Genomic DNA, 26,048 nt, shown 5'->3' on the forward strand with positions numbered 1-26,048 from the left:
GAGGGAGAGGAGAAGGGAGAGGGAGAGGAGAAGGGAGAGGGAGAGGAGAAGGGAGAGGGAGAGGAGAAGGGAGAGGGAGAGGAGAAGGGAGAGGGAGAGGAGAAGGGAGAGGAGAAGGGAGAAGGTAGAGAAGAAGGGAGAAGGGAGAGGAGAAGGGATAAGGGAGAGGAGAAGGGAGAGGGAGAGCAGAAGGGAGAAGGAGAGGGGAAAGGAGAGGGAGAAAGGGAAGGGAGAGGGGAACGGGAAGCATCAATAAAAGATGTAGTAATGAATTTCTGCATTACGATGTGATCCAAAAGCAGTTCTTTGTACCTTTCTTCTCTGACTCAGCAGTACCACTGGCGAATGACACTGCTTGCAAAGCCCCTCTGGCTTAACAGAGCCTTCACCCTGCCACAGAGTGGCAGATTACTTTCCCCCCATCACACCCCCATACCACTTTACTTTTCCTTCAAAGCCCAGTGATGTCTGTCATGTTCCCATTTAAAGTCCCCTGTTCCTACACACATTACATTTGTGACACCTGCTGTGGTTGCACACAAAGTACCGAATAATGCAGGGAGGAGGAGGAGAAATCAAAGCATTTTAGAAATCCTAAGCTTGGCAAAAGCTGTGTATAATTTTGCTTAGGTTGCAAGTTGGCTGGAGAAAACCATATCAAAGCACCATCATTTCCAATTGCCTGAGCATTACTTTTTAAGTTTATTTTTACTGCTCATTGTAGATCCCAGACTGACAGCTCTGAAAACTGTATATTTTCTATTTATGCAAGAATAAAAAGCAACAACTCAGCAAAAGCACAGACATCTGATATATGTTCCTCTAATAATGAAACTAAACTGTTGACTTGGGAGCGTCACCAGGAAGGATTGTGCACCACAACCAGCTCAGTCCTGCCCCTCTTCACACTCAAACTCACTACTTGCTGGCAACACTTCTAAAAGACAGAGCTAGGAACTGATAGCCCAGCAGTCAGCACCTGGTGACTCTTTCACAACCACCTGCTCTTAAATCTATGAGGTATCAATGGAAACGGCGTATAATAAATTCCTAAAGCTCCCGGAACAGCCGGACTTCCAGACAGCCGCTGCTCACAGCTGTGAAAGTTCATTTACTGTACACCCACAATGAACAATTACAGTTATCCAATTCCAACAGAACGTTCCCACTTGGGTTGACTTTGCAGTGCTCTGGCCTCATCCGTCACTAACAGCAAAGAGACCTTCGTTATATTTCTGGAGAAGATAAGACTGGAAACTCAGAGCCGCTCTGGTCCTGTGCCTGCAGTTCAGCCATCCCCCTCCACCCCAAGGGTTTCAAGAGAGGCACTGGTTGTTCCCAGGGACCCTAGTCCAGACTAAAGCAGAAAACTGCAAATTCTATAGGAGTCCTGTTAAATAAAAAGGAATTTTACCTGTAAATCTGTTGGTGTGAGTTATTTTTGCTCGTTTGCCCCCAGAGTTAGGTGAAATATTGTCAGAATGCATCATTTCCTGATATCCAGATGCAAATTACAGGAGCTGTATTTCCTGAAATCAGCACCAGAAAGTTGAAAATGCATTAGGCTTGGGAGCAAGCTCGGCTGTCACTATAATATTTCTATTACAGTAACTATCCAATTGGAAATAAAACAGCTCATCCTCACATAAGTCTGCTGCTCCCATTTTGGAACCTTTTGACATTTACAACATTTGCATGTTGTACCTGGTTTATTATAAGCCAACAATTAAAGCTGTCTTTTCCTGCAGCAGACAACATCAGCTCTGGAATGCGTGCCATGAGCAATGCCCAGGGACAGAGCTGCAGCCCAGCTCCCACACACCTGGCCTCTCCCTCCTGCTCTTATTTCTCCTGTGGTTCATGCTCATTCCAGAAGCTTTGCCAAAAAGTTTCGTTCCTGATTTACCTGCCTGAAAAAAACCCTTTCTGTGGAGTTTGTTTTCAGGCTGGGGTTCTGCGCAGGTCTCCAGCAATGAATTACAGCCTCCTGTCCTACTTCAGCAGGTAAAGAGTTCGGCTTGGTGCTCTGAGGGTGCAGAGCAGCCGTGCAGAGCAGCTTGGGAAAGAGGCCGAGAAAGGACATAGACCTTTCTCATCTGCTGCCTTGTGATGGTTGTCAAAGACGCTCCCCAAAACTGCTGAGCAAGAACTTGTTGTGATCTCAAACACTGCGATGAACCGTGCAGCAGATATGTCATAGATAATGTCTGCAGACCTGGAAAGTGTTTTAGGGCACAACAATGGACAGCTGCACAAAGCATCTTCCTTAGTTGTAAGTTGCAGTGATCCCTGAACTTCCCACAGGAAAACCAACCTTCTGAGCACCAGCGGAGCAGCTCAGCTCCCCCCAGAAAGAGACACGGCGTGCCCCAGGGTCACACACTAAAGCAGTGGGGAAACCCATCTTAGAGATGTCCACAGGTGGGCTCCTTGCTTGTCTGCTTTGTGTGTCACTGGCTATATGGAAGGACTCAAAGGAACCGAGATATTAACTTAAGAACTTGACTTAAACACTGGCTGATGCTGAAGGCAGTGCTGCGCTGTCCCAGAGCCCCCCCTAGCGCAGCTCCGCACAGCCCAGCTGTCAGCCCCGACGTCGTTACTCGTTTCTGCACTGTCAGAATGATGTCTGTGCAGCTGTATTATTATTTATGGCTATTGTCAGCAGAGGGGGAAAACCACAGGGTGCTGGGAGTCAGCGAGCCCACCCGATACACAGTGGGACCCACCAAGAGCTGATGTCCAAGAGATTAGATGGAGATCCTCTACATTGTTGTCTAGGCTCAACCTTAAGCAAAAAGGCTACAGAGAGCTGCAAAGGCTCCATATCATCTTGGTAAACAAGTTTATATCCTTCATTTTACAACATTGCTCATCCGTCAGACATCTACTTCCACAGTCAGAAGGCAGGTTAATCAAACAGCATTAAGAGTACAAATAAAATGCCACAGTAAATAATATTTGCAAATAGAGCAGTCTGAAACCTCATCTAATGAAAGAAATGATTTCAGGATCTAGAACTATTTCTGTTGTCAGACTCCACCTTCAAGTTTTTATGGAGCAATTTTTTGAGCCTCACTCCCTAAATTAGACTGAGCCTATTTGAGCCACAGCACATCGGCAAGAGGAACTGCTGGGGAAACCACTGGGCATGATTCAAACTCATCAAGTGTCTGTCAACGCTACCCATAATGATGGAAAACAAAATTATGATTAAGATATCCAGGAGAAAAAACGTGTCTATTTGTCTTCCAGGGCAGAGCAAGGGCTCCCTCCCCTCCCTGCTGCTCACAGCTCTGCTTTCAGCCCCCTCTGCCCACCCGATCCCTGCAACACGTCAGGAGAGGACACCGAACCTGCCCTGCTCCTGCTCCTTGCCTCGAGGACTGTGGGGTTTTGTGGCCAACAAGCAGTGAGGGACACAGCAGCTGGCACTCCTGCAGCGCATGAAAGATGCCTTAAGAGGGCTGTCTAACCAAAAACCTTGCCTGTGCACTTCTAGTGCAGCTAATAAAAAAAGCTGTTATCTCTCCTTGAAAACCTCTCCTTCCTCAGAGCCTTCCCAGCGGCTCTCGAGCTGAGAAGAGCTGATCTCAGGAGCATTCTCCATCCCCACCGTGGCACACAGAATGCTCCCCCTGAACTCAGCAGTGTCCTTCTGGTTTGTGAGGCTCATGGAGCACTGGGGCTGAGCAGGGGGATCATGCAGGGGCTCCCACTCATCCTGCTGCTGGAAGGGAATGCTTTCTCCTCCTCAGTTTTTTTATTAATCTCTCAAATGGCCACAGGAGACCCCCAGGGGCCTGAAGGGATCTCGGCACAGAAGACTCCTGCTCCACAGCCCTGGTTGTCTTTCTGGAAGTCTGCATAAATGCACACATCCAAACCACCATTTAGAGCTGTCCCTCCGCCACACTCAGGTCCTTGCTCTTTCCCAGTGGGGCCTTCATGCGAGCACAAAGACCTGCATCTGCTCCCTGGGCTCTGAAGCAAGAACCTTCCCACAGGTCCCGCAGACCTCATCACAGGAAGCCGAGGAGGACTTTTCCCTCCTGCTCCCATTCATTCCAAATCTTTTCCATTCACATCTCCTGTGGAAGCTTACAGACTTCAGAGTCTATGTCCATAGACTGCAAGTCCAAAGCAGAGGCAGGAATTGGAAAGAAACCGATGACGGAACACAGAGTGGGAGACATGGCAAAGGCTGCTCAGTAAAAAGTCTCTTTTTTCCTTTTTTGAACAGTTCTGTATAGTGCAAATGTGGAAAAAGAAACCACCCACAGCAATATGGGTTAAGGAACATTTGTCAATAAGAAAGAATAAAAGCAGGCACTAAAACAACAGAAATAATGACTTGGCTTTCCAGATTTTGATTCTAAAACGTCTGGTGCCCCAGGCAGCTAACTGAAAAATTCTTCTTCAGCACAGAACCTCACTGTTTCGCCTCAAATAGTCATAGTTAACAAATATTCCCTCAGAGTGTGTGTCTGTCTGTGCATATATGAGAGCCACTGACAGACACCCCGTAGCTATATGGAACTGTCAAGGGGGAACAGCAGCAAAAGCAAGAAGCAAAATTACAGCGATATTTCTTAGGCCTAGGAGAAAAAAATATATTCCTTCTTTCCTCCTCTGTCCCAGCATCCTCAAGGTGCCCTGACCCCACTCTGCCATTTGCAGGGAAAGCTCCACGAGGACCGTCCTGTCACACCTCCTCAGCCGCCTGCATCACCTTCAGAGTGCACTACAGGGGCAATCCTCTCAGCAGCCCTCCCCAAAGTGCTGTGCTCATCACAACACCTCTTCCAGGAGAGAATGTTGCCAAGAGAAGTGAGAAGATGCCACCATAGGTCTGAAGAAAGGCACAGCTCATCCGACCCCACAGGCCTTCCCTCTGCGGCCTAGGCCAAACGGCCCAGCTAAGGGCCCACACTCCATCTGTGTGTTAACTGCAATGGTTACAAAACCAGATCATTAATATTTAAACAATAACTGTTTCACAGCAGGCTTCCAGATGTTCCTGCTCTCATTATTGCTTTATTACTTTAAAAATCAACAGTATGTGATGTATTAAGTACACAGTTTTCTGACTCTCGTCTACACGCTGTTGTCTTTTGGGAGTATCACAGAATCATAGAACGGCCTGGGTTGAAAAGGACCTCAAAGATCATTTAATTTCAACACCCCTGCTGTGGGCAAGGTTGCCAGTACTCTATGAGAGTACTCTATGAGTACTCTATCAGAGAATTATTATTGTTTTTTTAACAGTCGCTGAAATGAAATTTGGGTTCATTTAAGTCAACATCCTTGGTCTGACCCAAACCACTCAGCCACATGCAGCAAGCAGCACTGCTATCACCCAGCAACCCCCCGCCCCCTCCCCCCAGTAAAAAGTATATTAAAGAAAAACATATTCATTTGCCTTCATTTGGATTTCCCTTTGCCTGAACCACATGAATACCTGTAAGCCCGCATACGATGACACAACTGCTTTGTATTCCATTTAAGGCTGTTTCATCTGTAATCTCGGAAGGTAGGAGGACTGAGTTGTGTCACTTTCTAGTCTTTGCCAATAATGTCATAATTTGATATGGAAACTGTGCATACTATTATATTCAAATTTGATATTTAAAACACGCTTTGGCAGACAGCTGACTTCTATTGATGCATTTATCCGATTTCTCTCTGCCTTTTTATTCTGAAAATACTCAGAGGGAATATGTCGCATCACATTTTTGTTACACACACGGAACCTACAGAATTTCCATTTTCTTTTTTTTTCCTCAAGCTTGGTAAATAGATGAGAGTATCAAAAAAAAAAAAAGGAAACTGCCAAGACTGTGAATTAGGTGAAATGGAACCACATGCGATAGAAATAGAACTCTAGGAGCTTTAATCTCAGCTACTTGGTCCGCGTCATCTTCAGACCTTCTCCACTTGCCCTCTCCCAGCCCCTGCTCTTCTCTGTCACTTCAGTCTCCATCCACAACCCCAGCTCTCCCAGCACTGTCATTCTACCAAGACCTGCAATTGCATCTTGCAAAACACAAGCAAGCTCCAAGATACTTCATTGAGTTTCATTGGGAAGTAAATACTTCATTCTCAATCTCCTGTGAAAACCAAAATACAGAATGGGGAAGTTAATGCCTTTGGGTCAGAGAGCTTTGTATGTGTTCTGCCACGGTTTCTCCTCCCTATCAGCTTCAGTGCTCCTCCTGAACAAGAGGCTGACCACGGGTGAGAGGTCAGCGCAACACCTGGCAGGGCAGCAGGAGCAGGGCTCACAGCTGTTCAGTCCCTGCAATCAGCAGAACTGTCTTCTCTTACAGAGTATCTCCACCACTTGCAATTGCCTCCGCATGGATTAACACCTTAATTCAATTAAGTTTTTATTTCTAATGAATTCCAGTGAAGAGAGCTCAGTTATGAAACCAGCGCTATCGTGGAATTATCGCGAGCGTGATTGAAGCAGACATTCCTCCAGACAGGGAATGCTGGGAGTGAGCTGGAAGTTTGTCTTCAGTATTTCAATACAAATTACTCTTAATTGAGAAAGTCTGCCATTTGCCTTTCGAAGGTCTTAGCACAAAATTTAGGTGACCTGGTGGTGCCACAGCGCCACTTGCACAGCGTTGGCATTCTCACCTTGTTCATTTCCAAATTTCCCAGCACTATTATATGAATTACCATCTCTTTCTCCTTTCACTGGATATGAATTTGCTCCAAGCAGCACTGAATTTTTGTATATTTTATGAACTTGATGTGCAGTAGAGCCCACCATACGAACTCAGGGAAGATAAAGAGTCATTTCAGATCGGAGAGAATGAAGGTTACAAACTGTTTCAATTAAAGCTACACAAAGCCCTGGATTCCCTGGATTACGTTTCCACATTTCAATATTTGTCCATGATGTGCACACAAACAGCCCTCTGAAGAATCCTCCCCTCGGTAATTTTCCCTTTCCTTAATCCTGATTTACAGAGCCTGCCCTCCTGGGATATTAACAGGATCTCATAAGGACAATCCAACTTCATATCGATTCTATTTCCCACATCCATAAAATTTGTTGCCTTAGGAAACACAAGAGCGAAGGAAAAAAAAAAAACAAAGCATGGTTTAATTTGAATACCACTTTCAGCAAAAGGCAAAAAACCACAAATGGAAAAAAGCAGAGGATGATACTCGTTTGCTTTGCTAAGATTGCGCTATGCGAAACGTGCAATATAAACTGACAAGGGAAGGAGATGATCGTTGTTTGAATAACATCCATATCAACACAGACACGTATGAATCTGGCAAGGGACAGGGAAGATCCAAACTCCAAATAACACTGATGTATCAGTAAATATTATTCAGACAGGAGAGGGGGAGGGAGGAGCAGCAGAGGTTGGCTGAGACCGGAGACTGTCTATCAGCTCCAGGAACTGCTGGGCAGCAAGTATGCAGACCTAATTAAGGCCTTTCCAGCTTTTTCAGATTCTATGCCTCCGTTTTTTTCCTTTTTCCATCTGGATCATCGCTGTTTTAGATCACAGCTAATTGGGGTTTCGGGTATTTTCTGTTAATTGTTTAGTTGTAATTAATCCAGCGTCAGAAGAGGAAGGCCAGTGCCACTCAGCCATGGAGCAAAGCTGGAGCTCTGGAGGACACAAAAAGGGGACCCACGGTACCTTCACGTGCACAGTGCAGCCCTGCTCCACGGTCCTGTGCACGCGAGCTGGTGCAAAAACAAAGCTGGGGCAGAAGGAGCACTTACAGCATAGCCCCCAGCCCACAGCCCCCACCTCAACTGCATGGAGCAGGCACCAAACCCACAACCCACTGCTGGGGCCAGAACTTCGAATTCTAACTGTTTAGAGCTGACATTTGAAAAGGTAACATGACGATTCATTGTGCCAAATCAATTACTGATTATCAATATAGCAGTTAGTGATGTATAATGAGTATGTAAAAGATATATTTAGCTGTAGATTATACTAGTAATAAAGGCTACATGAGCAATAGCTACATAATTACATTTTATGAATACAGGAAACCTTTGAGGAATGCTCTGAGATTTAATTGACATTTAACAAGATAACTGCAGCAAGTTAATTGGAAATTATATGCTAAAAATATGAATTAACTTTTAAATAATATTTTAGCTTGCTACAGTATAGCTATAGTTAGATGCCAGTGAAACAACTAAATGAAATAGTTCTTTCCCATCGCATCTTTCTAATTCATTTCCCACAAACTAAAGCCTGCATTATCAGCTCCTCATTCTGAACCTTTTTTGGTACAAATAGGGCGAGTTGATCTCCTTAGCAAAAGATTCATTTTTACAGTCCCCTCATACTTCTTTAAAATTGAGATTTCTCTTACATTTCTATCAGCATCCAGAGAAAAGATTTCACTTCAGCTGCGCTTTCAGCTCTGAACCCAGAATGAAACTGCAAAGTAAGGCACTGACAAGCATTTAGACTCCCTGCAAGGTGATACATCAGGGATTCTGACAGCGCTAATACAGCCCAACATTTGGAGAATAAAACAACTCTGAGCTGGTTCCGATATGGATGGCTGTAATCACACAGAAAATACAATAGCGGATGCTCTCTCTTGCTCTCTCTTTGCCTCTTGCTACATGTGTCCCAGCTGACTCCAAGGTCTCTCCTGCAACTTCTTTTTGCCAAGACGCCTTCGTTAGCATTCGGGACCGGATTATGCATACAGAGCATACATGATTTAGTGTCCCTGCTCTTGAAAATGTCGCTTAGTTCAATATATCACAGGAGGAAATGGAGAAAACAAGATGATAAAGCAGTGAAGGATAGGCAAGATGACCTGATCTGCACCTGAGACTGAAGCACTGTGCAGTTAATGCAAATTGAAGGCTTGTTTTTAAACTATGGAAACCAGACATAAGCAGAACAGCTTGAACAAGAGATACACCATCTTTAGCCTCGCTGCAGAACATGAATCTCCGTCTGACTAGAAGCTTTTTAAAAAAGCTTTAACAATAAAAAGCAAAGTCGGTCACGTTGTCCCTACCTCCCCATCTTGTCCAGGGAGGGCAGGAGAACAGCATGCCCAAGAGCTACACTCCCAGAGAGGAGGATTTCAGATCGTTAAGCTGCTGCTAATAATAACAATAAATAAAGGGTGAGAGAGGTCTAAGAAAGAAATGAAAATGCCATCACAACTGGAGTTACAGCTTGAACTCCAGTTTCAGCTCAAGGCCGAGGTCCATCTCACCCAAACTTCTCATGACTTCTCTTTCCCAAGAGCAGATCAGAGCCCCTCACTTGGAGCAAACACGAGTCAGCTACCTGGAGCTTTCATTTAGTTGAAAAAGAAGCATCTTTGTACAACATGTCACAGTGGGCTGGGTGGGAATGACTGAATTACGACCGAGAATAATTGAGCTGATACATTTCAGCATTTTTCTTTGAATAAATTATTTGCAAATAAACATTTTCATTATTCGACCATCTCTGATGTTCCATTAGAATTCAGTGAATTATTTATTCAGCAGCTTTTCCCATCAATCACTGAATAAATTATTCGCAAATAAATTATTCTACCAGCTTTTGCTTTAAAGATGTCCCTTTGAGAACAATAGCTTCCCAGAATAGAAAACAGGCAAAGGGAGAAATTTAAAAGGCCTGATGCTCATCTCCGTTGACTTGGTAGAAATCTGAAGGATTATCATATAAATCGGTGGCCTTTTTCTGTATTTATGTGTAACTCGGCACAGACTGCAGTACAGAGCGCTTCACTTTGCTGAAGCCAGCACAAAAATCCTGCAGCGCCCTCAGAACCAGGTCTGTACCCTGGCAGGCAGCTTCACTTCCAGCTCGCAAAGCCAAGCTGATGCCAGTGCCCTCGGATCAAACCAAGAGCGTAGCTCACGGGGCTGCTGCGGTCCCAGACCTCTCCTTCTCCTTCGCAGCTCCATCACTGCACCTTCTGATGCATAATGCATTCCCATCCCACCAGTATGCCCAGCCCCAGCATAAGCCTTGTTTGTGTCTGGGCCAAGGAGGATGAAAGCCTGTTAGAACTAAATGAAGGCTACATTTATGCCAATTTTAAGGGATAATTGAGGTGCGGCGCAGGGGAATTCGCTGAACTCCTCAGTCCTTCTAACAAGAAAGAGCCGCTTTTGTTAGGCGGCACAAAAAGTCACCCTCATTAAAACAAGCCACCTTTATCAGAACCACATGGAGGATTTATCGTCTCACCCAGACGCCGCTGCTTTTCAGAGGGACGCAGGAAAACGTGGGGGGGGACCAAGAGAGGAGGCCTCGTTTCAAGAGGACTCATTATCAAAGCACCGCGATCCTCGTGTTGATATCAATCATGGCAACGTGCACAGGGCTGTGCCAGAGGCTTCATGACACCAACCCTACCTGGGTTGCCTAGCAGTATAACTGCAGTAAATAATTGCTAATTTGCGCAAAACGAACAAATCAGAGACAATGTCATCGTATGCGGGGGGACAAGCGAACAATAACATTAAGATATATAATTGACTTAATATCAGACGCTCTTCCCCTAGCGAACCTTTCCTCATCCTCAGAGTAATTGTGTAATGACATTTATGTATAATAGACTTGTGACATTATAAATGACACTTGTGTCAGGATTGTCAGGCTGTGACAGCCTCAGAGACAGCTCCAGTGAGAAATTAATCATTTCTGAGGCTTGGAAGTTGCTCATTTATCGCTGCCAAGTGAGATCTTGCAAAAACAAGATCTTGCAATGAAGTGTGGGCTCCCACCCATGTTACCCTTCAGGACATCCTTCCTCCCCAGAGAAATGTCCTCCTGGAGACCATGTCCTCACTGCCAGCAGCACCCTGTGTGGCCAGCCTTCTTCTACTCAAAGAATACAGCCAAAGGCATCCCCACCTTCTCCATTCCTTCCCCTTTCTACATCACAGCATCTTTTACCAGCTCCTTATGGTGCATGTACACCTGTGAGCGTACCAATATGTTAGAGAAGCCCATATTACCATCAATGTGTTTCACATTCCCAGATCTCTGAAAGGGTTAAGTTATTTGCTGGAGAGAAAAGGACATTTTGAAATACACTGTACATAATGAATACAAAAAAAAAAAAAAAAAAGAAAGAAAAAATCTTCTCCAGATCAGTTTAGGGGCTATTATTAGACTATCAAACTGTCATTTTTTTTTCAAAGCATTTCAATTGTCACATTTTTTTTCTAATGGCTTCTAAAGCATTATCTAATGCCTGGGCCAAAAAAAAACCCAAAAAAACAGAAGAGGATCAAAGCATGTTGAAAAGCCCCAGTCAGACTGCATGACAAGTAAGTGTTTGCAGGCTAAACCCTTCCTGTCCCATTTGCCTTCAGAAATATTTGTGAACTGCAAACCAAGACAGCTTTAATTGTACTTATTTTTTTAGACATACACAGGTCCTTACGGTCTTCCTTTGCGCATGCTGTTAATACAGAAACCCATCACAGAGAGGATTACCCCATGACAGTCCTTTAGCCCTTCTCCAGGTGCAGAGGTCCCACAGACGTGCAGGGAGCGTTGGGAGTTCCAACAGAAAGCCCTGAGGTCATGGAGGACTGGAAGTGGCTGGAGAGCAGAGAAGCAAATCAACGGGAGCATATGGCGGGTGATGTAATGGGTGTCTCTCCCATGCAAAATCCTGCCAGACCCCAGGGTCTTGGTGTCCGACTTTCCCTGCTCCCCTCACAACTGATCACAGAATTACAGAAGCACAGAGTGCCTTGGGTTGGAAGGGAGCTGCAGGTCGCCGTGCAGACTTCACGTCCTCCCTTCCCTTGCCTTCCCGCTGCCGGTCCCTGAACAGCAATCACGCTCAGAGCACGCACGTAAAATCAGGCTGCTAATGTAACAGATATCTCAGCCCCAATGACAATGGAACTTACAAACTGATTCGGCTTAACCGACTGTGACTGCAATAGGCTAATTCCACGTTTCTAATTAAATTACATTATTTTCTAGGTGGAAGTTTATGAGCAGAGGTGAAGAGTAATGATATGAGCAAGCCAGAGAACCACGTGTACTTGTCAGATTCGAGACTCCTGTCTAGATGGTAAAATGAGTTATTCTATTTACAGCTTTTTTAAATGTCACAGTATTTGCCTGTGTTTAATCTTGGGCGTCTACATGCATGGAGCCATCCTCAGAAAGGAAACAGGAGGGATTCAACGGGAAAACGACAGACCTCGCCGCCGAAAGGGTGCAACGAAGCAGCTGGATTTTCTCAATACCACCGATTCCTGTGTATAAATCCTGCTTTAAAGTGGCAGCATGATTGCTGTGAGATGACTTGGGAAGCGACGGAACAGCGGTCTGGAGCTGATGGCGGGGATAGGACGGGCAGCCCCGAGGATGCCCTCCCTCCTGCCGTCGTGCATCCCAGAGCCCCATCTCCCACCTGCAGAACGCGCGCTGCAAACCCAGCAGGGTGTTCTGCTGATGCTTTCCTCTGTGAGCAAGTGCTGGGAATCCAGTTTTGCCTCACGGACGCCCAGAGGCCAAATACAGATTGCGGGCTTAAAGATTTTTCTGAAATCATAAACAAAAAGGGAAGAAACGCAAGAAGTGGACATAAAACTTTACGGCCTGTGAAATTGAATTGCCCTTTCCAGATCCTTACCTTTGGATGGACAGTGAGGGATTTGTCATCCAATGGGGAGATGAGCTTTGAAACCTACCCGAGAAAGAGAAGACAGCGCAGTGTCTGATGGAGGGCGAGCGTTCCCCGGGAGCTGCAGGAGCCCCGGGGAACTCCCAGCCCTCAAATTACGTTTGTAATCAGTAGAGAAATTACTCAGAACAGGAGATTGTCATTTCAGCTCTGCTGCGTTCAGCCTTTCCTCTCACGGCGGCTGCTTCATACTTCTGATTACTCTGCTCTCTCCTCTGTAGCAGCTGATTCCGATAAATTGATTTTGATGATGTACTGAGAATTAGGCAGAGACTTCATTACACCAACTCGAGATCAAACTTAGGGAGACATAATTGAACCTTTACGAATCCCGCAATCTCGTTTAGATGATCAATTATTTTGTTTATCTCCTTGAGCAGGCTAATGGAAGCCCAGCAGGGCAGCAGGAAAAGAACCAAGGCACGTAAGCCAGTTTGTAGGCATCACTGAGGGAACTTTTTAAACTGGGGCAGTTCGGGAATAGCATGTATTTAGAATGGGATCTGAACCAGGATGTAAGAATAGTCACTGATCACAGTAAGCTGCTCCACATGCCAAAAGCACCAAGTAAATGCGGGATCACGGCAGAATAATAAGCATCTTTTCATGTAAAAAAGCATACCCTTTGACAGCCCACAAAGGGCTGCATCAGAAAGACACAAATCTGACGGTGCAGGTGGGTGCACCATGCAAAGCACAAAAGCTCTGAGCAGAGGGTATCCCATTCTCATGCAAAGCCCCTGCACTTCCCAGAGCTTTAAACTGCAGTACTTCTACCATTGTGCCTGTAGCTCTTAAGTGCAAAGAAAAGAAAAGTAGCAATCAGGAGAAAGGAGGGTGGCTCGCAGAAGCCCAAATGACAGCGTAGAGAGGAACTGGGCTGCTCGCTCTCACCCCAAAGCTGCTCTACACCACTACAAAACCACAAGGCCCTTCGAAACAACGCAAGCCTCACAAAAATGCTGAATGGAAAAATGGTGAATGGTGATGAGACCCAAAATGAAATGAGGCCTGCACCTTCGTGGTGCTCCTGGGTGAGGGCTTCAGGTCCTGCCACCGCTCATAGCCGGAATTCTCAGGAACTTGCAAAAGAGGCAGGCACCCAAAACGCGTCAGAAATTAACTCATTTAAGCAGTTTGAGACTTCTACCCACACACAACGATCATTATAATTACATAGGACTGTTATTACTAACAGTAACAAGAGCGGTAATTATTACTGCTATCGCGGTTACCGTTATTATTACTCTTAATACATCCTGTAGTAATGGAGATCAATTCAGCTGTGAGGGGAACGAGCACCAGGGAGGTAAACGGGAAGGCTCAAGACAGAAACTGAATGCTAGGACAAACAATCCTTTTTTGGCAGCAAATGATAAAAGATATCCAGCTGCCCTCGCTCCAAGGAGGGCCTTTAATACATCACCTGATGCAGTTGAAAAGCTTACAAAAATCTGGTTATATTTTTTAATCATCTTGCGTTTTAGACCTTTAAAGTACAAATATGGATTTCAAACATATCAGGGGAACAAATTAACTTAGAAAAATGGCTGTACTTTCCAAGGTTGCACCTGCCATGAAATTGCTCCAAGTTTGCATTTTCCCTCAGTCTCTAGTGTGTCATTACAGCAGATTGATCGCCTTCCTCTCCCCAGCAACTCCCCCATTAGAGGGTTATTGTATGGAAATTAATGGGAGGCTAGAAACATTTCTTTTGCAGCTGCAGTAGTAGAAGTCAGTTCTGATTAAGCACTCGAAACCCAGCAGGCTGGGGTGATCTCTTTGCTTTCGCTCCCTCTTTTATTATCACCAGTGTCAAGTTTTGTTACTCTAGCCATTCCCCTGGTACTCCCACGGCATCCTTGTGTAATAATAGGGGTTATTTTTTTATGTGCACATCTATTTATTTTGAATACATACCGACGGATTCGCACTGGTGCAAAGTCCCCTTACGCCACCTGTAACACGGCTGGAGGAATCATTTCTGCTCCACACAAAGGCCTGTTAATGCTGCTGAGCAGGGTAAGGGAGCACTCAAGGAAACAAATATCAGCGTCATAAATCTCTCTGTTCAATTACCCCAACAAAAGTGACACCTGATGCCACATTTCATGCGTACCTGCTCCATCTCTTATTCGTCTTGCTGTTTCCTGCCTGCCCACTCTGACTCAGGTCTCTTTGTCCACTGGCAAACAGCAAAGTGGCTCTCATAAAAAGAGCCCGTACGCTTTAAAAGACAGAAATTAATCAAAGCTGTGATGAAAGAGAGGTTGTGGGATGCTTGTAAAACTCACGGCCAGGTACAATGCTCAGAAGGCAGCACAGTTCTTCTATTGCCCCGACAGCTTCTTTTGCAAACAATGAACTCAGCGGGTATAAAAACATAGGGAGGGAAGTTTCTTTTAAACCGATCACGCCACAAATCATGCAATAATTGAAAAAAAAATAAGGAATTTCACACCGTGTCAGCTAGAATTACAGTCTTGGAGTTTGAAAAGGGAAGGGGACCCATTTCGGCTGCAACTGCCTACACGTGCCTTAACACAGAGCAGTGATTTAGGATACAGACCCCAAAAAGGCGGGCCAACACCTCCTGTCAGAGGAGGAAATTTCTCTCCACATCACATAACACCCACCCTGTCCCCAGTCAAAATTATGCTTATGCTATACGCCAGCTGAAAAAAGCCAAGTTAAGCTTTTGAGAACAAAGCACCACGGTCCTGTACCTGAGGTGTCCCCAAAGCCACTGGCCTGGGACAGATACCGCTCAAACAGTGACCAGGCTGAGAGGGGCAGCAAGGACTGCTGCTTGGAGAACCCATCAAGAGGCATCTCATAGCACACCAAGAAGAGAAAAGCCTTTAAGGGATTATTTACAGGGCTCATAAAGATGCCTTTTGAATATCCATCAATCAAGCAGTCGGCGAAAAAGTCTGCTCAGCACACAAGAGAGTAGAAGGAGGGAAGAAAATTGGATACGGCGTGCATGTGAGATGTGCAAGCTCACAGAGATCTGCTCCGTATGCCAAGCACGGCCACGGGGAACGCGGTGTGAGCGGGACAGCGCGGCACGGAACAAACAGGTGCTTGGCTCCCAACCGAAGCAGAGCTTCCTCTGCCTGCCACAGACAGGAATTGTCAGCAGTAAGTTTTATCAGCTTTCCTAGGAATAACAGGAGACAGGAAATCATCTACGTAGGAAAGGAACTGAAGACATTTTGGTGCCTACTGAAGGGCTGCAACCTGCCTTTGAGGAGCAAATAAAACCAAGAAGACTGCAGGTGGGGTAAAGGATAACTGCGGGATGAGCATACAGCCTGCTAAGGGAACAGAATGAGAGAGAGGGCACTCACAGACTGCTACAGAGCTCAGAAAACCTGTAGGTGAACAGTAACGGGCTGGAGATGGTCGCTGCCCTATGGCTGCTTCCTTTGCTTCCTCACTGCTGCAGGAATCAGCTGGTGATCCACGGCAAACATTTTCCCTAGGACTCCACCTCTTTCTTCCCACTGGTTTTGCAGTGGCATTTATAAATATAGTATTATAATAAATTAGAGCGGCAACATAAGGAACTTTAGGGCTTCTGATGTGTTTGGGAGTCTTCTTTGGTCTAACACAGAACACAGTGAGGGCTTTTTGGTTGTTGATAATCGGAACCAAGAAGCAAAAGTTGACGTGTGAGATATGGGGGATCTCTGAGAGGTGTCTCAACTTTTTGTTTTTGACTCATCTTTGCTGGGTTATTCCATTGCACCACCCCCTTCTCCAGCAGCCTCTATGCCCAACCGCCCTGTGCTGCACTCCAGCAAATGCACGTCTTGGCTTTTCTTTCTAAAGTGACATATATTTAATGACAAAGTACTGCGCTACAAGCCACCATTTATCTTACTAAATGGCCTCAGAAAAGCTCTGACAAATGTATTTAACAAGAGGACATCTATTAATTAATAAGTACATTACTTAGCAATCAATACTTGGTTGATGATATTGTTTAAATTATACACGTGTGATAGTTTCTGCCTTCCTCATCTATTTTAAGGTACATATTGAAACCGAGTAGTGCAGAACAGCTTTGCATTTTAAAAGTTCGGTTCAAATTGTTTTTAAATAGACTAATCTTATGAACATATTCTGTTGCATAAAATTAGCTCTGATTATAGTCAGTTTATCACCCCAGCCTCTTCACAGCCCATTGATTAACCAGATACCAGGAGCAGTATATTCTCTTTACTGCGTTTCTATTTTATTGCAGCGATATTGTTCTCTGTTTCAAACTCCTGACCGAGGCGTTCCTAGCAATTACTTCCTCTTGGTCTGCAGAACACGTGCAGACAATTCTCAGCCTTGTCCCCTGGTGCCACTTGTAACACTGGAAGATACCGACCTTAATCCACAGCTCCCTGTCCTCAGAGCCATTATCGGACGACAAATCTGCTTGCACCGCCATCTACACAACGGCCTCTGCTGTTGCTTACATACAGGCCATTTCTGCAGCTGGGTGCACCTTCTTGCTACACCTGCACGAGGCAGAGGCAGCAGGGAGAAGGCAAGGAGGGAGGCCAGCCCCCCACCCCCGGTGCTCAGAGTGTCCTACCAGCACTGTGCTAGAGAGGGTGCTCTGCCCTCACTGAACTCACAGCATCGGTGTTACATGAAGTTACACCTTTCCTCGCTCTCAGCTTCCTCATGAAATGGCGGAACAATGTGGCAGGGAGCCCCGAGCAGCGGGTGCTGAGAAGGCAACCGAGGGCGATGCATGAACTGCTGGGAGCAGAGGTCCCCACCCTACCCATAGGAATGCATTTCAGAAACAAGCTGTGTGCACAAAGGTGCTCTGCATCAGCCGGCACCTGAGATTGGGTCTGAGTTACTGGAGCAAAGAGCCTGAGGGCTGCCCGTTTTCGTTCCATCTCTTCCACTTCAGATGCTGAAATTCTACCGTAAGTGGATCAGAGTTCCTCAGGGAGCAGTTTCTCATCCAAACACTGAGATTTTGCTGGGAATACTTACAACCACAAATTCCAGATTCATTTCCTATGAACGGTTTCAAGCGTTTATCTAAATGTTGCCCTTTTAGCAAAGCTTTTTGCTAGTAAACAGCTTCACTGGGATAACCTTGGAACCTGGACTAAGAGGGACAGTAACTCAGCCAAACCATCTGAAAGCTAAAATGAGCATTCCCAAAAGCATCCATCCAGCTCTGCTGTTGCATGTCTCCCTCTGCTCTGCTCTGCGAAGAGGAGTAACATTGGGAACACAGCTACCAGGGAGCTACAGGGGCCAAAGCTCTCGCAGCCGGAGGAAGCTTGTCTGATGGCTCAGCATAGCCCAAAGCACAGCTCTTGGGAAAGCTGGAATACACTGCGATACAAAGCAGCACGTGTTTGCCTGGGTCTGCTGCAGAGCTGATGGGTTTGGATCTGCCAAAACGCAAAGCAAAATCCAGTCTGCGTGAAGAAAAACAGAAGAAGGACTCGCACAAACCCCCAGTTATTAAAACCAAACTCAACATCCTGAGCCGTGTTGCATAGGGTCAGTCTAGGGCCGTGGCTGTAATCCAAATAACAGACTTCTTACCTGGACATCAGGACCAGCAGCCCAAGCGCACGCGGTGCTCATGATCAGTTGGAGAGCACGAGTTGGTTTTCCTTAGTTGTCTCTGAAACATTCTGAAATGTTTCTGGAGGTCAGAACACGCAGCCACAGAGGATGTTGCAGTACCTGTGATAAAAATAAAAACATAATGTGTTCTGATAGCTGGATTGAAAATTAGCTTAAGGGTCTCCATGCATTGCCTTCTTAATGATGTGAAACATAATAGCCTCAACTGTAATAAAGATGAATTACTTTTTCATAAAATGATGAAACTCCAGTAAACACTCAAGGTTTATCACTTAATTTGTCCCCAGTGCTCACACAGACTATTTTTTTTGCTACCCTATTTTTAATATTCTCAGTGATTAGATTTCAATAACCCGCTCCATAGTAATGTGTGTCTCATTTCCCTGGACAGACAAAATAGGCCATAACTTCCTCTCCGTTAGAGCACTAATGCTGTAATTTAGAACTTCTGTCAAGATGAAAGATCTTCCCAGGGAGTTGCAGCAGGCCCATGGCAACACTTCGGCACAGGGCTGGATAATGAAGTTTTCATTATTAAATAAAGATATTTTAGGAATGTCATAACCCATAAATCCATTCTCCTACGACGCAGCAGCGCATCACTTTGTTTATTTCTCATCCACGGACTCCATCCTGCCCCTCCTAACTCCCCTAATTTTGGTTGCTTTGTGAGCTCTCTCCCAGTGGTCCCGGTTGGGTATGGGGCCGAGTGCTGGTGGGGGAAGCGCCCACGTCCCCTCGCCAGCAGGCAGCCTGAGCCCCAGTGTCTAATGTCACCTGGAGGAAATGCTAATGCAACCCATCGTCAAGCTTGGGAGCATCGAGAATTATGGAAAGAGAACTGGGGTTTTATTTTCAGAAGGAAGCGTAGGACCGCTGAACGGTGCAGAATGGTTTTTAGGTGGAGGCACAGAGCGAAAGCAAAGGCAGATTTGCAATAAAAAAAGTTTTGCAGGATGTAAGGCTCATTGAGATTAATCAATGGATACCAGCGGGGTAACTTGCTGCCTTCTATGAGCACATGAGAAAGAAAATTATGAATTGAACAAAGACAGGTTTACTCACCTATAAGAAACTTAGATTTATTTCTGAAATGCAAAAACAAACCATAAAACCTATCGGCACGTGAATTAATTGAAAATAAACTTCCCCTCCCCGTCTTAAGCAAGTAGGAAAGTCTGTGTGACAGCACAAATGCTGTCTGTAACTAAGATCCTACTAATTTAAAAAATAATAATCTCATTTGAAGATAGCTAATGGATTCTGCATTTCTACAAAGCATTAGGAAGGCAACGTTTATCTGAACCCGGGGCGCAGGGCTGACTGCTACTCAGTTAGCTGTGATTCCATTCAGTGGAGAAAAACGCCCATTTCATTAGTACGAAGAAATAAACACTAGCCACACAATAAATTTGCTCGATTTGCTCTAGCAACTGGTTTGATATCGTGTTTTTTAGAATTTTAACGCTTTAGCTGGAGCCCTGATATCACATCCCCAGGCTCAGTTCATCCCGTTCACTGTTTTCTCCCTTTCCTTGAGACAACCTGTGTGAATACTTCCAAACCGGGGTGGGGGGAGGGGGAGGATTTACTATTCAAATCTAGATCCCACCTTAAAAGAACATTCTACAGCACAGAGGGAAAGCACTTGGGATTTTGCTCCTCTGCATTTTGATGATGGAGCACTCCTTGCCAAATTCAGTTGTTGCCTTCAGCAGCATGAATAAGGATTCCAGATTCTGCAGAGCAGATGCATCCTCTGCTGCTGCCAAAGACGGTACGGTTGCATAGGTAGCAGAGATGACACGGTTTAATTTTGCAACTTGAAAGTAGCCAAAGATACTACGCTGGCTGCCAAAACAAAATTCCATTGTCGCATTGGGATTTCAAGTCTTACAACAATGAATGTGAGAATCATATTTTTCCGCTTATGAGAACAGATGCACCTTGGCATCCGTTCTTGGGGAGCAGGGGCAGGTGTGCTGGATAGGAAAAAGCCAATGCAACCAGACTGAACAAGAAGCTTCCTGCCTTGCTTTTTGCTGCTGCTACAAGGAGAATTCTTGGTAAGCACGCCAGTATCAGCTCATCATTTGTGCCATCTCAGAATTACGCCTACTCTTCCTGGGGGTCTCGGTCTTTTAGCAGCTTTGTTTCAAGCAATTTTGAACTCCACTTGCTCAGCACAGACAGAGTTTTTGATTTGCACAAATCAGTTTCAATAGCAAAAAGCAAGCAATGTTGAGTTTCCAGAAAGGGATCCATATTTCTATGAAAATAGCTTTGAATTTTCATTTTGGTGTTCCCACGATAAAGCTCAAGGCAAATTAGAACCAAAGGAAACGTTGCACGCAGATAAGGATCAACGTCGAGATCTGGCTTTCGTCTTCCTTAAGGTAAATAAAGAAAGAAATACGGAGGAAAAGGAAAGGAAGATGGTGCAAGGACACAGCTCCCCCAGGGAACAAAGCAGCTTCCAGCTCTCTGGCCACTAGATGTCTGTATTGACTCAAAATCACGACCTGGCCAAAGGGACGGGCTCGGGGCTGTGGTGGGTGCCATGTATCTGCTTGGGTAGATAAAAGAAGTGCTTTCCATCTTCCCTGGTTTTTATCACGTTGGCAGGGCACTCGAAACCCGCTCTTCTCTTTCTCTCATTATCATATCGGAGATATCTTTTGGGATAAAGTTCAAGCCACCCTTGCTCCCTCCTTCAGGGAGCGTTAATTAGGCTGAGGTCGTTCTCACAGTGCGTTGGGGTGGGTGGCTGGGCTGGAGCTCTGGTGCTGTTCTTGGAAGCTCTTCTATTTATGGAAATTAACATCTTTCATTTCACTTAATTAAAGCACCCAGGAGCTATCGAGCTCGTGGTTTTCAGGAGATTAAAGCATGCTTTTAGAAGGCAGAGAAGGGCCAAAGCCTGAAGCTTAAATCTGAACCAATTGAGTATTTAATGGGAAGAGAAGACTTAGATTCAAATGCAGGCAGCTGGGATTCAGGAGGTTCATAACTACGTTATGCGATTCCTAATGAGAATGGACAAAATAACAAAGGAAAACACACCGAGGGATGTATTTCTGTTGGCCCAAGACCATACATACTCAGAGAAAAGACAAATGACAATAAATACCACACTCCACCTTTCTGCTTTACCGGGTTCTCAACCAAATCAAATGTTCACCTAAAAAACACATTTTCCATTTAAAAAAAAAAACGTGAAAAAGCGTGAAAATTGTACAGATCAACCCCACTACTCCCTTGCCCAGATCCACTTACAGAAGATCCACTTGAATAAGGGCTGCCTGGAATTTAGCAAACGTACACGCTGGGATTTACACAGGCAAGGCCATACCCCAGAACCTGATGGCATGCAGACTTCATTTCATACCATTATCTAGTCTAGCATCAGGCCTACATTCTGATCTTATTCACAGCATGGTAAAACCCAAACCAATATTAACACTGCCGAAGACAGTGGACTTTTGCCAGTGCAACCGTGGTGAGATCAGCTCCAAGCCCTAGGCCACGCTGCATTATGAGTGACTATTTCAGGAAAGCACCTAAAACCATTTAAAAATGGCAAAAAATCATCTCCATGGACTATAACCGATGTGTTCCAGCTAGTTTTAGAAATAACTAAGTCTGAAATGTACACAGTGCAGGGAGAAGGACTCATTGCCATCTAAACCGTACGTGTCCATAGGGCGCACGCTGATGGCCTGTTCCTGCGGAGGAGCTGCTTTCTCTCCTTCCAAGCTGCAGAGAAAAAGCATTTTTCATTTTGACATTTTCTGTGTCTCCTTCAGCACACTGCTGTGACTCCAAGACGGTCACGCTACCGGCGATAGACAGGATGCACGATGAAAACTGTACATGCCTATAAAAGATGACTTATTTTTTAATTTCAAACTGCATTTTGGAAGGTTACAAAATGGCTTTTGGCAGAAGTGCCACGAGAAGTGGTCGTTCCAGATGGGGCTCATCAGCAGAGGACAGCGCGGAGGGATGCGTGCTTTACCACTGCTGCATTTCTCCTCAGCAAGGAGCTAACCCTCCCCAGGGTTCCCCTTGAAAATGCCACAAGAAAATACTCCGTGGTTCCAGCTGGCCAGCGAGGTACTGGAGCAGAGAAATGAATCTGCTGAGCTAACGAAGCTTAGATCAGAACTGTGTCAATACTGTGGAAAAGAATTTGCAAACATTTGTTCAAATCGTGGCTTGGAATTCATTTCAATAGTCCCCACGAGTCATCGTGTCTCTTGTACACTCTGCCGGAGCACTTCCACAAATGGACTGTTGTTTAAGAGAATATTCAGACAAAGCGTCATAAAAACACAGGCAAATACATGCTCAGCTCTGAGCACTTACGCAAATATTTCCCCCGATGACTAAGGACACCGAGGACTTTCCCTGCTCTTTGTGAACACGGGGAGTCATCAGCCCCGCAGTCTAGAATGTACCATGCAGAGTGTAATTCGGATCAGCACGACGCACTGAGGTTGAGAGAGGCGTTCTGGTAGAGTCACTTGAATGTCTTTGAAAAGTATTCCTCAAACTATCGCCCAAATCATTTCAAAGCCTCTGAATCCCTCTTTGTGCAGGGATCTGTATGTCCCGAGGCTGTGGCAAACATCTGTCTCAGCACCTGTCAGCAATTTCCTACCATCAAGCCTTTAGCAAAGCCAACATTCCTCTACGACAAGTGAACGACGGGTGGACCAAAAGGCAAAACATCACTACACAGGGCAGCTGCTACTTTAGAACAGACAGAACAACACAGGACTTGTAAGGCACAAGAGGAGGCGAAAAGTGGAAATCCAGGATGTCAGCGGGACACTAAGGAGTCAGCAGCAAGATCTATGGGTGGGAGATGGGAAGGAGATGCACCAGAGAAGAGTTTCTGTGGGGTTCTGGCACTTGCCCCCCTACATCAAGCTCCTGCTGGCTCAGTAGAGCTCAATGAACCTGACACTTAGCCAAAAAAAGTCTTTGACAAGCTGGATCTTGAAGAAGAAAACAACGCCCTAACAACATCTGTATTTGCATAAATATTATTTAATCAGTTCTGTGCCATCTCGTTTTTACAGTAGGCTGTGCCCAGGCCATTTCCAAAAATGACTTTAAATGCCTTTAATTCTGGTGGGAATGGCTATAGTTGTGACAGCTGCTGAAGGCAGAGCGCTGTGAGCAGATGCTGTGCGGGGACAAGGAGCACAGACATTCTCTGCAGTGCTGCTGATTCCAGCATGGCCTGGAGAGATGCTTGCATTCATGTCCAAGCTTGGCCTCCAGGATTCCATGCATTCAGCAAAGCAGTTAGCTGGGTGGATATTTTTAAAATAGCCACTTCTTTTCTGGGATTTTGGGACTTTTAAACTCATTTCTAAGAAGCCATTCATCAGACATTAAAATTACGTACTGTGAAGAGTGCTGTAATGGCTCCTGAGCTAACAAATAGTTCCTGTGCTTTCTCCACGTTGTGTTTCCAGGCCATTCCTATGCATTTGACCTGTGACACTTTGCTCCTTTCCTTGAAAGAACAGACCTCCCTGGCTTCCGTTGACTTGGTAGCTGGAGTGGGAAAGCTTGCAAAGAGGAACTCAAAGCCTTTGAAGATAATTCATACGTTGGTCAACGACTGTAATAATGTAGCTAAAATTACAGTGCGCTCCGAGCGCTAAACATTAAAGACTTTGCATTTTACAAAACCAATAAATCAAACATGGTAAGCGCTCAACTTCTGGCCAAATCCAGACAACAGGAGCAGTTTCACTTCCCTGGATTGCAGGAGAGGTTATGCACTTGAGAGAACTCTGCCTCCAAAAGTTATAGTATCAGCAGCAGAGTCAGCAATGTCTGGTCATTCTGTTTGACATTTAAAGATTCACACAAAGGAGTTTGACAAGATGGTCAGGAGGGGCCTCCTTTCCTTTCTTTCTCTTTCTTGTGCCTTCCTCCAACCATGTTATTTTGTTGATACAGACAGGAGCAACTTCTTCTGAAGCCACAATGGTGATAAACTTTTGGAATGAAAGCCATGCAGGGGTTCTCGTGTATGCCCTAGGAGCATTCTGCTGACTTTGACCAGGTGAGCAAATGTTCGGGCGAGCACTCTAACCAACTCACAGATGGAAGTCAGGCTTTCAAGGAAAGGAAGGAGATGCTGATATTTGCATGGCATATCTGGTCTGTTCTCATGAGAATGCGTAAGCAGGCTCTGCCGCCACCCGGAATAAGTCCCGAAAAAGCAGCACAAGCCAGGGCTAGTTTCTAGCTTTTCCTTGCAATAGCAACAACATACAGATAAAAACAAGAGAGACCTGGTCCTTCCCTCAAACAAGATATCAGCCCTTTGCCTAAGGTCAGTGCAGCTGCTGATTCAGGTCCGACAGCCACCGGTTTGCGTTAGTGATGGCTCAGCGGTATCTGACGACCTCTCCATACCACTAACACTGAGAAAGAAGTTAAAAACAAAATCACACGACTCCTTATATAGCTCTAGCAATGGCCAGCATGTGGAGTCGGTTCAACTTTTTGAAGCAGCCCGAGATCCTGAGCAGCACCGCAGAGCGCAGTGGCAATTGCATGCACGAGGCCGGACACCGCGCTCCTCCCAGCCACGCTGCAGTACGGACTGTCCTGGGCATCCTCCCCAGGCTGGGGATTCGCTTTGCAGGAAGCAGGAGTTGGAAACAAAGGCAAGAGCGGAATGGAAATTTACTTCCATTCAGATGCTCCCGGGTTTTATGTGGAAAATGCACCCCACCCTCTCTATCTGCAAATCTGCAGGAGCATAACTCGCGGTGCTGTGGCTCCAGGGGAGATCTCCACTGTCAAGTTGATTTGTGATGCGTTTGAGCTCACGGATCGCCCCCGGCGCGGGAGGAGGTGGGTTTGCAAAGGAAGGAAGAAAGGAGATTAAACCTCAATCAAAATGTGTGGCTACCTACACTCGGGAAAGGGAGAGGCAATGGGGGGGAGGGTGCAAAGAGAAAAAGTGCAGAGAAACCTGTATGACTGAATAAGGAAGAAGTGGAAAGACTTTAAGATTGATTTCACACAGGGGCTCGAATCGTTCAACCACTTCTAGCACAAAGCTTCCCCAGTGCTCTGCAGGATGCCAGGCCTTCCTCCAAATCAGGCAGGCACCAAAGCAAAGTTCTCAGTGACAGTCAGGAAGCACCAAGCACTGACACTCAAAGCAGCGGGGCACAGACCCCTCGTTGTCCAATACAGTGGGAACGTGCAGCTCCATTTGCAGCCACTGAAAGCTCAGACTGCTCGGTCACCCTGAAAACAAAATCACAGGTGATTTTCATGCTGTCCTCACAGCTGGAGGAGGGTGGCAGACTGTGTGCTGGGGCATGCAGATATTTCCCATTCAGGAAAAAAAAAAAAGTAGTTAACTGCATTTATCCTCTATAGGATTTTTTTTTGGCTCAAAGGGCATCTAAAAATAGTATCTTGAACATCAGTGAAATCGCAAGAAAAAGCATCTGTTTCTTTCACTGCTTGCTGGGTATGCACAAAGGTGTACGAGCATGACCTCAGAGGAGAAAAATTACAGCTCCTCCTTCACGGCCACACACTTGAGTATCCTTAAATTTTGCTTATCAGCCTTGATCTGCGATTGAACCAAACGAAAATTCAAAGCTAAGTGCTGCTATCAGGTGGTAAAGCACAAAACACGCAGCCCTGCTCTTCCTCTCTTCACTCAAGCATTTTTCCAGGCACCC

At 45.5% G+C, this 26,048-nt stretch overlaps 1 protein-coding gene across 3 annotated transcripts in view; it reads right to left on the reverse strand.

Annotated features, from left to right (window-relative positions):
* PLXNA2 (plexin A2) overlaps window positions 1–26,048 on the reverse strand; it is a 351,337-nt gene that overhangs the window by 273,877 nt on the left and 51,412 nt on the right. For all 3 annotated transcript variants that reach the window (XM_021377558.1, XM_021377559.1, XM_021377560.1), the window contains one exon: window positions 18,268–18,411. The gene's annotated coding sequence lies outside the window, so the exon portion shown is untranslated. The remainder of the gene's footprint in view (window positions 1–18,267; window positions 18,412–26,048) is intronic.

The sequence above is a fragment of the Numida meleagris genome, chromosome 25 (assembly GCF_002078875.1).
Source record: "Numida meleagris isolate 19003 breed g44 Domestic line chromosome 25, NumMel1.0, whole genome shotgun sequence".
NCBI lineage: Eukaryota > Metazoa > Chordata > Aves > Galliformes > Numididae > Numida > Numida meleagris.